The 7,986-nt window shown below is 33.2% G+C and overlaps 1 non-coding gene across 1 annotated transcript; it reads left to right on the top strand.

Annotated features, from left to right (window-relative positions):
• The first annotated feature begins 1,413 nt into the window (after window positions 1-1,413).
• Window positions 1,414-1,520, top strand: LOC111473717. The gene has a single exon (XR_002715755.1). It is a non-coding gene; the product is annotated as a Plant small nucleolar RNA R71 (small nucleolar RNA).
• The last annotated feature ends 6,466 nt before the right edge of the window (window positions 1,521-7,986 follow it).

Below are 7,986 nucleotides of genomic sequence, written 5' to 3'. Positions count from 1 at the left end.
GAGCTATCTTTCCGTGAATAATGTCTTTAGTGATATCTGCTTCATCGAAATGAGTTAACCAAGATATTATCATATTGTTGCACTGATTCTAGAGTTCAAATTCGGTTGAATTTGCATCTTGAGACAGTTCCTCAATTGTGCCATCAATGAAGCCAATTTTCTTTTTGACAATAAGAGCATGCATAACTTATTTACTCTAGGACTTGTAATTTGTTCCATTTAATTTGATTGGAACAAGTGAATATCGTGGCTGATCAGAGTGATGAATATAATAAGGATGTGTTAAATCAACATCCGAAATTTTGAAGCTGGATTTGGATGATTTCTCCATAAAGAAAATTTTGATATTTAAGAACACCAAGATCGGTGCTCTGATGCCATGTTAATAATGCGAAATAGAAATAGGATTGGGATCGAAAGTATGATCTTCATTCATGTTTACAATGTTTAAATAGGATACAAAGTATCAACTAATACCTAAAACTGAGGGAAAATATATATCTAACTAAATCTTGTAAATAAGATAAAATATACTGGTAATCAAATTCAAGATAAAATATACTTCCAACAACTCCCAAAAATAAAGAAAAAAATATTAACTTATTTCGAATATCTAACATATACTCCATAACTAATTACTAAAATATATTCTCCAAATATCATATCTTAATATAATTGACCTACTTGAATTTCAAAATTTTGCTACGATGCCTGACTTTGTATCACGTCTTTTTTGACCATATATTCTTTTATTAGGCTCTCAAGAGATGTTCCCGGTGTGTGTTGAGCTTGACTAGTTCCTTTCCCTTGGGTGGTGGCTTGTTGAGGATCATATGCCAATTGATTTTGTAATAAAAAACCCGGAGGGTAATTTGCTTTAGGTAGCATTTGTTTGTTTTATGAGCTTTGTCCCTTCCATTAGAAATTTGGATGGTTTCTCCACCCCGGATTATAAGTATTTGAGAGGGTATCATTTTTCAGGTTATCTTGATTAGCTTGATTCCCCACCTAAAAATTTGAGGCCAGATTTCTTAGACATTGATCAAAAGTGTGTTTGGCTTCAAAATATATAGAAGATTCAGTTGTTGTCTGGGTCATTACTAAAGCAGCTTGGACTTGTCTTTGGTCACTGAGTCTTGTCCCAACGCTATATTTTGTAGGATATTAGTCATCAAAGCTAATTGAGAGTTGATAAAAGATAAAGCCTCAACTTCAAGTACTCCTTTGGTCTTCTTTCCTGGATTGCTCCTCACATCAGTCCATTGACAATTATTAGATGTTATTCTTTCTAGGATCTCATATGCTTTATTGCTTATCTTTGACAAAATAGCTCCATTGGAAGAACCATCCACCACTTGTTTACTAGCAATATTCAATCCATTGTAGAAATTCTCCATTTGTATAAAATGAGGTAATTCATGGTGAGGACACTTTCTAAGCATTTCCTTGAATCTTTCCCAAGCTTCACTTAATGTCTCATCTTCAAATGTTTGAAAAGCAACAATCTCATTTCTGAACCTTGCGTTTCTAGTGGTTGGAAAATACTTGATCAAAACTTTTTCTGTTGGACTATTCCAAGAGTCAATTGTTCTCGATGCTAAAGTATTCAACCATGACTTAGAACCATCCCTCAAGGAATAAGGAAATAAACTCAATCTAATCACATTTTGGTCGACTCCTTGGAATCTAAATGAGTCACTAACTCCCAAAAATGACTTTAGATGGAGGTGTGGATCTTATGACGGTCGTCGATGAAATTTCCCAATGGTTTGCAACATCTGAAACATCACGAAATTTATCTCAAAATGTTTGCCTGCATTCCAAGTCTAATAATGCATGGATCTCTTCCAAAGGGAGGTGTGCATATGCTCAAATTGTTCTTTCTCTGTTGTCTACTAAAAATAGCATTACTAGTAATTCTCTTTTGATTAGCCATCACTAATGTATTTTCAGACTCTCAATCTAGTTGGGCTCTAATTTCTATTTGCTGTCCACTCTCTTTTACCATTTCCATTTGCTCCCTCAACCAGGTCCTCTCTATTTCGGGATCAAAAATAAATTCCAAATCCGTAGGTGGGTTCATACACAGAATTCTGCACCAGTAGAAAATTAAACTTACTATGGTATCTTTTTTACTTCAACTCACGAAAATCTACAAGTAAAATAACAAAATTAGGTTTCCGAGTAACGACGCCATAAACTTGATCGTTATGGGTGTATATAATAATATGATGTCAAATTCACAAGAATAAGTACAAGTATACACTATAACAAGTAGCAAGTAATAAGTAAATTGTTACGTCTCTTGTTACTTTTCATAATTATTTATTATCATTAAGGTCATGAGATAAAAAGTGGTTGTGGGAACATAATGTTATAAAACGAAGGTAATTTGTTTGAAGATCCATCACTGCTAAATAATTTTACCATGCTAAAATATTTTTTTGAGATTTGTTGCGGATTAGAAGAAAAAACTAATAACATAGGTAACAAGAAACATGGAAAGAAAAAGAAAGGAAATGCCGAAATAAAAAATTTGCTTCAGAACTGTTGTCAAAGTAGCAGATTGCTGAAAAGAAAGATAAGTAAAAAAAAAAAAAAAAAAAAAAAAAAAAAAAAAAAAAAAAAAAAAAAAAAAAAAAAAAAAAAAAAAAAAAAAAAAAAAGAATTCTCTATCTGCACACCTATTTCAACTTGATTTGAACTACTTAGAAACACCTGGAACTACTTAGTTATTTTGTTGTCTCTAAATGAAGTCATGGTTATTTTCTTCATACATGTGTCATGATAGTTTTTTTGCCGGAACTAATTAGGCGTATAGATCAGGCACTGAACCCATTATGTGTAGCGAATTGTTATTTTGAGCAAGAGTTAGTAGTCGTGGGCATACTACCCAAAGTAAAATTTTTTAGTATGATAAAGAATTAATGAAACGAGATGTGTGTTTCCTTAAAAGATATAACTAAAAAAAATGAAATTAAAACTCAAATCCAAAGGTCTTCATCAAGTGAAAAAATTTTCCAAACTAAAAAAAAATGAGGATCCAATCTATTATAATCCATCTTTGTCACCAAAAAAATTTTCCCAACAAAAAGAATAACCAAGAACTTTCACACCTCAAGTTACTTTCAAGAATTATTCCACACCAACACCAATGTTCATTGAGGATAATGACTAGTTTAAGTATTGATGTATTAAAACAATTCTATCACCCTACACAAAATAATAGAAAAATAGAATATATTCAAACCCTAGACCATTCCTCTTCATCCTAAAGCTTGAACTTTAAATGCTATGAAGAAAAAACGAAAACAAACAAATTACTCCAATTGCTCGTTGTCAAACAATTGGCATCACCAATAGAGGTGTCTGAATGGAAGGTAGTGGGAATGTAAATTAAAAAAAAAAAAAAAAAGAAAGAGAGAGAGTTATCCTTTTTATTCAATTGAGTTTCATCACAAATTTGGTCATATTGAAAACCTGAGGATGCTAGTAAGAGAGATGAACTCACGTTGAATGAGTGTTAACCTATATAGTTATCCTTAAAGACTTAGATGATTTGCACCACAAATGGAGGCGCCCAGAGAATAGAGGATGGCATGAAGGATTCTTGGGAGAAATAAATTATGATGTCAAGTCACAAAAGCAAAGGTAAAGGAAATGAAAGTCGTCCTAGAAGTATTTTGAGTAACATTGTGGAAGTGTTGAATGTATTATTTTTCTTGTTAAACTTGTAACGGTAGGTTGAAATGTGGGGACAAATTGAGTGGAAGAATAACTTTGCCACCACACGAAAAAAATCAAGTCACATGATTAACTTGTGAAATATTAATCTTCTCTAGTCATCCCTCCAAAGCCTACAAAGTAGTAAAATATGTTTAAAGAAATGAATAAGTGGCACTTTGTGTAGTGACCCTATTTTCCTTTAAAAAAATAAAATTATAACGTGCATGAAATGCCTAATATGTACCAAAAAAAAAAAAAATAAATAACATAATAAAATGTTGTCATGGACTAACGTTCCTAAAATTAATTTAAACTAACAATTGATTCAATAAAACAACAAAATCAAAATCAAACGAAAAATAAAATCAAACGCTCTGATCTAACCTAAGAACTACAACATATAATGCAAATGCGACTACTCTAACTTTATTTCCATGACCTCTACACTGATTTTGCCATTTGTACATGGGTGTGTTGCCAATAACTAGAAAAAAGTAGCACGTGCCTTGAGTATTTAAATATACTAAGTAAGTAGCCCAAATGCTGGTGTCGGAAAATACAACCACATGCAATCATAGTTGAACCTATCTTTTCATAAAAAAAATTTCTTGTCTCTACTTTTCACTCCAGGTAGGGTTGTTTGTGTAATACTTCGCTATACATGACTCATGCGCATGAACATGGAATGACTAGGCTGGCTCAAATATGCAAATGGGGAAGTATCCCAATACATGTGACATTTGTTTCAAATAATGGTACATATTTGAATTTATGCCCTAAAGCCTCGTAATTAATTATTTATTTTTTAATAATAATTATGATTATTTTATTTTAATTTACTATTATCTCTGGTATGAAAAATCAAATGTTATTAATATAATCCTGAACAATATATGGTTTACATCACGGAGGATAATGTTCAAGTAATAACCTAAAGGGTCTGTAGTATAGGGATAAGGTTGGGTACCTTATCCTAGTAACACTATTGATATGACCCACTTTGTAATTGTTACAAATTTTTTATCTAAATTGTTTGTGTGGAGACATGTGAGTGGGGGTATCTATTACAATGAGTTTCTATAAGAATTGATCATGAAATATTTAATATCTTTTAATAAGTCCATTAATGAAGAAGATTAATATTTCACAAGATGACCATATATGACTCAATCTTAATTCTGAGTGAGTTATGAACTCCTACCTGTTAGGGTTTGTCCTTTGATGTGCATAGGTGAGAATGACTTCGGTAGTTGATTCCATATTCCTGCAATTTTAGGAACTTGACCAAATAGAGAGATTGGAATATAATTTCATGAGATGAAATTTCCTTCTTCCTATATAGGGTCCATAGTTGAGTAGTTTCCTTAAGTTTTAATTTCAAGACACGAACAATGGGGCCACATCCTCTCACTTGACCGAGATGAACTTGGTTTATGATTAGATCATAAACAAATTGTTCATTAGAGATAAAATCACAGGGGTAAAATGGATTTTTGACACAGCTATAATTACAAACAACTCATGACGGGACAATTTGTTTGTAATGATTATATCAATGGACACAAGTTATCTTATAGTGCATATGCAACTCTAGGTCTATAGTGGAGTGACCTAAAGTTATTGAATGAAAATTGGTTAATTAAAGAGTTTAATTACTTAACTATTAAATCTTATAATCTATTGGTTCATAAAATCCTCATAGTAACACTAAAAAGTTCAATTTAGTTGAAACAAAAATAGGAAGGGTTGACATTAATATTTAATATAACTAATGGATTAAATATTTGTAGAAAAAATATATTATAATTTGAAGAGTTCAAATTAATATAATATTTTAGATATATTAAATGAAATGTATACTCTCAAGTGTTCAAATTGAAATTTAAATATATTATATATATTAAACATAGAGAGAAAAATTATATTTATTTTAATTGATATATGAAATATTAAATATATGATGTATAGTTCTTGTTCTTGTTCTTATTGTTAGTTTTGTTCGTGATTCTTGTTTCCCATTCTGTTCTTTAAAACTCTCTCTTTAGGATTTATGGTCCTAACTTGAACTTGAGAACATGTATCTAAGGCTTCATGTGTTCAAAGTGACACAGTCGTAACCTACGTACAAGGTTTACTACATTTCAAGCGATGGAGTTTGAACTTGTGTTAAGAAATAGAAATAGAAAATAGAATTGGAAAAGTGTATATACTTCATTCAGGTTTACCACGTTTAAATAGATACAAACTATTAACTAATACCTAAAAATAGACTAATCTTGTAAATAAATAAAATACACGATTAATCAAATTTATACTAACAACTCCCTAAATATCTCACATATATTCTAACTAATATATCTCCAAAATATCCTCTTAATACTCCCCCTCAAGTTGGAGAGTGTATGTCGATCACACCCAACTTGTCCTTCAAAAGATCAAATTGTTGTTTTCCCAGAGCTTTAGTAAAAACATCTGCCAATTGCATTTTGGTCGAAATATAACACGGTTTGATGATTCTAGCTTATAACTTTTCTCGAACTATATGACAATCTATTTCAATGTGTTTCGTACGTTCGTGAAAAACTGGATTAGCTGCTATATGTAATGCTGCTTGATTATCACAATATAATAATGCTGGTTCGGACAGTGGAACATTCAAGTCTTGAAGAATGTATCTTAACCAAGTTAACTCTAAACAAGTATTTTCCATAGCTCGATACTCGGCTTCTACTGATGATCTGGACACATTAGTCTGCTTTTTAGACTTCCAAGAAATAATTGAATTTCCAAGGAAAATGCAGAACCCAGAAATAGACCGTCTGCAAGTTCGGTAACCACCCCAGTCAGAATCGCAATATACTTGTAATCTTAAATTGTTTTCAGATGGCAGTAGGAGTCCTTGACCAGGAGTGCCTTTGATGTACCTCACAACTCGAAGAGCTGCCTCCCAATGTGGTTTTCTTGGTTCATGCATAAATTGGCTAAGCATACGAACTGAATAAGCTATGTCAGGCCTAGTGACAGTCAAATATATTAATCTGCCAATCAACCGCCTGTATTTACTTGGATCGTTCAATTTCTCTTCTTCAGTTAAAGAAAGTTTCAGATTTTGCTCCATAGGAAATTTGTCTGGACGTGCTCGTGTAAGGCCTGTGTCTTGAAGGATGTCTAGAGCATACTTTCTTTGAGACATAAAAATTCCTTTTCTAGACCGAGAAAATTCAATGCCTAGAAAAATTTCAAATTTCCTAAATCTTTGATAAGAAATTTCTGGAGTAAACTAGTCTTGAGATATTGCATTTTTTTGAGATCATTGCCTGTCAACAGAATCTCATCAACATAGATTAGAACTGCAGTGAAATAAGTACCTTTACTCTTGGTAAACAAAGAGTAGTCTGCTTTGGACTGAGTGTAGCCTGCATTTTTTATAGTTGTAGAAAATATGGAGAACCAATTGCGAGAAGCCTGTTTTAATCCATAAAGAGATTTATGGAGCCGACATACTGTATTCTCCCCCTGTTGGCGAAGACCTGGTGGTAAAGACATATAAACTTCTTCATCTAGATTACCATGGAGAAAGGCATTTTGAACATCCAACTGATGGGTGAACCATTTTCGAGCAGCAACAGTGAGTAAGCAACGAAGTGTAGTAAGTTTCGCTATAGGGGAAAATGTTTCTGTGTAATCAATACCTTCAACCTGAGTGTATCCCTTTGCTACAAGTCGAGCTTTATGACGTTCAACAGAACCATCAGAGTTGTATTTAATTTTGTACACCCAGCGACAACCAATAGCTTTATGACCAGGTGGTAGAGGAACGAGAGACCATGTATGATTACGTTCCAAAGCTGCAATTTCGTCATTCATAGCCTGCTGCCATAAAGGGTCGCCAACTGCCTCGTCATAGGTTTTAGGTTCTTTCTGGGATGTAATAAGAGCTAGAAAAGCACGTTGAGTAGGAGAAAAACGAGAGAATGAAAGGTAATGATGAAGGGGATACCTGGTGCCAGTGCCGGGACTTGAGCTAGAGGTTAAATGATTGGCTCCAGAAGACATCGCATAATCCTTATGCCAAGCTGGAGGCTGTTTAGTGCGAGTAGAACGTCGGAGTGGAGCTGATGTATCAGGCGGGATAGGATTGGAATCAGTGGAAAAATCTGGAGAAGGTGGAGGAGACGACGAAGTAGTAGGTGAAGGGATAGGAGGTGAAGGAGGAATGGAAGGTGGAGGATGGATGCTTAAGTAGGATGGATCATGAAG

Source organism: Cucurbita maxima, unplaced genomic scaffold, assembly GCF_002738345.1.
Source record: "Cucurbita maxima cultivar Rimu unplaced genomic scaffold, Cmax_1.0 Cma_Scf00147, whole genome shotgun sequence".
Classification (NCBI taxonomy): domain Eukaryota; kingdom Viridiplantae; phylum Streptophyta; class Magnoliopsida; order Cucurbitales; family Cucurbitaceae; genus Cucurbita; species Cucurbita maxima.
The sequence above is the reverse complement of the archived record's forward strand: the minus strand, read 5'-3'. Positions and strand labels throughout refer to the sequence as shown.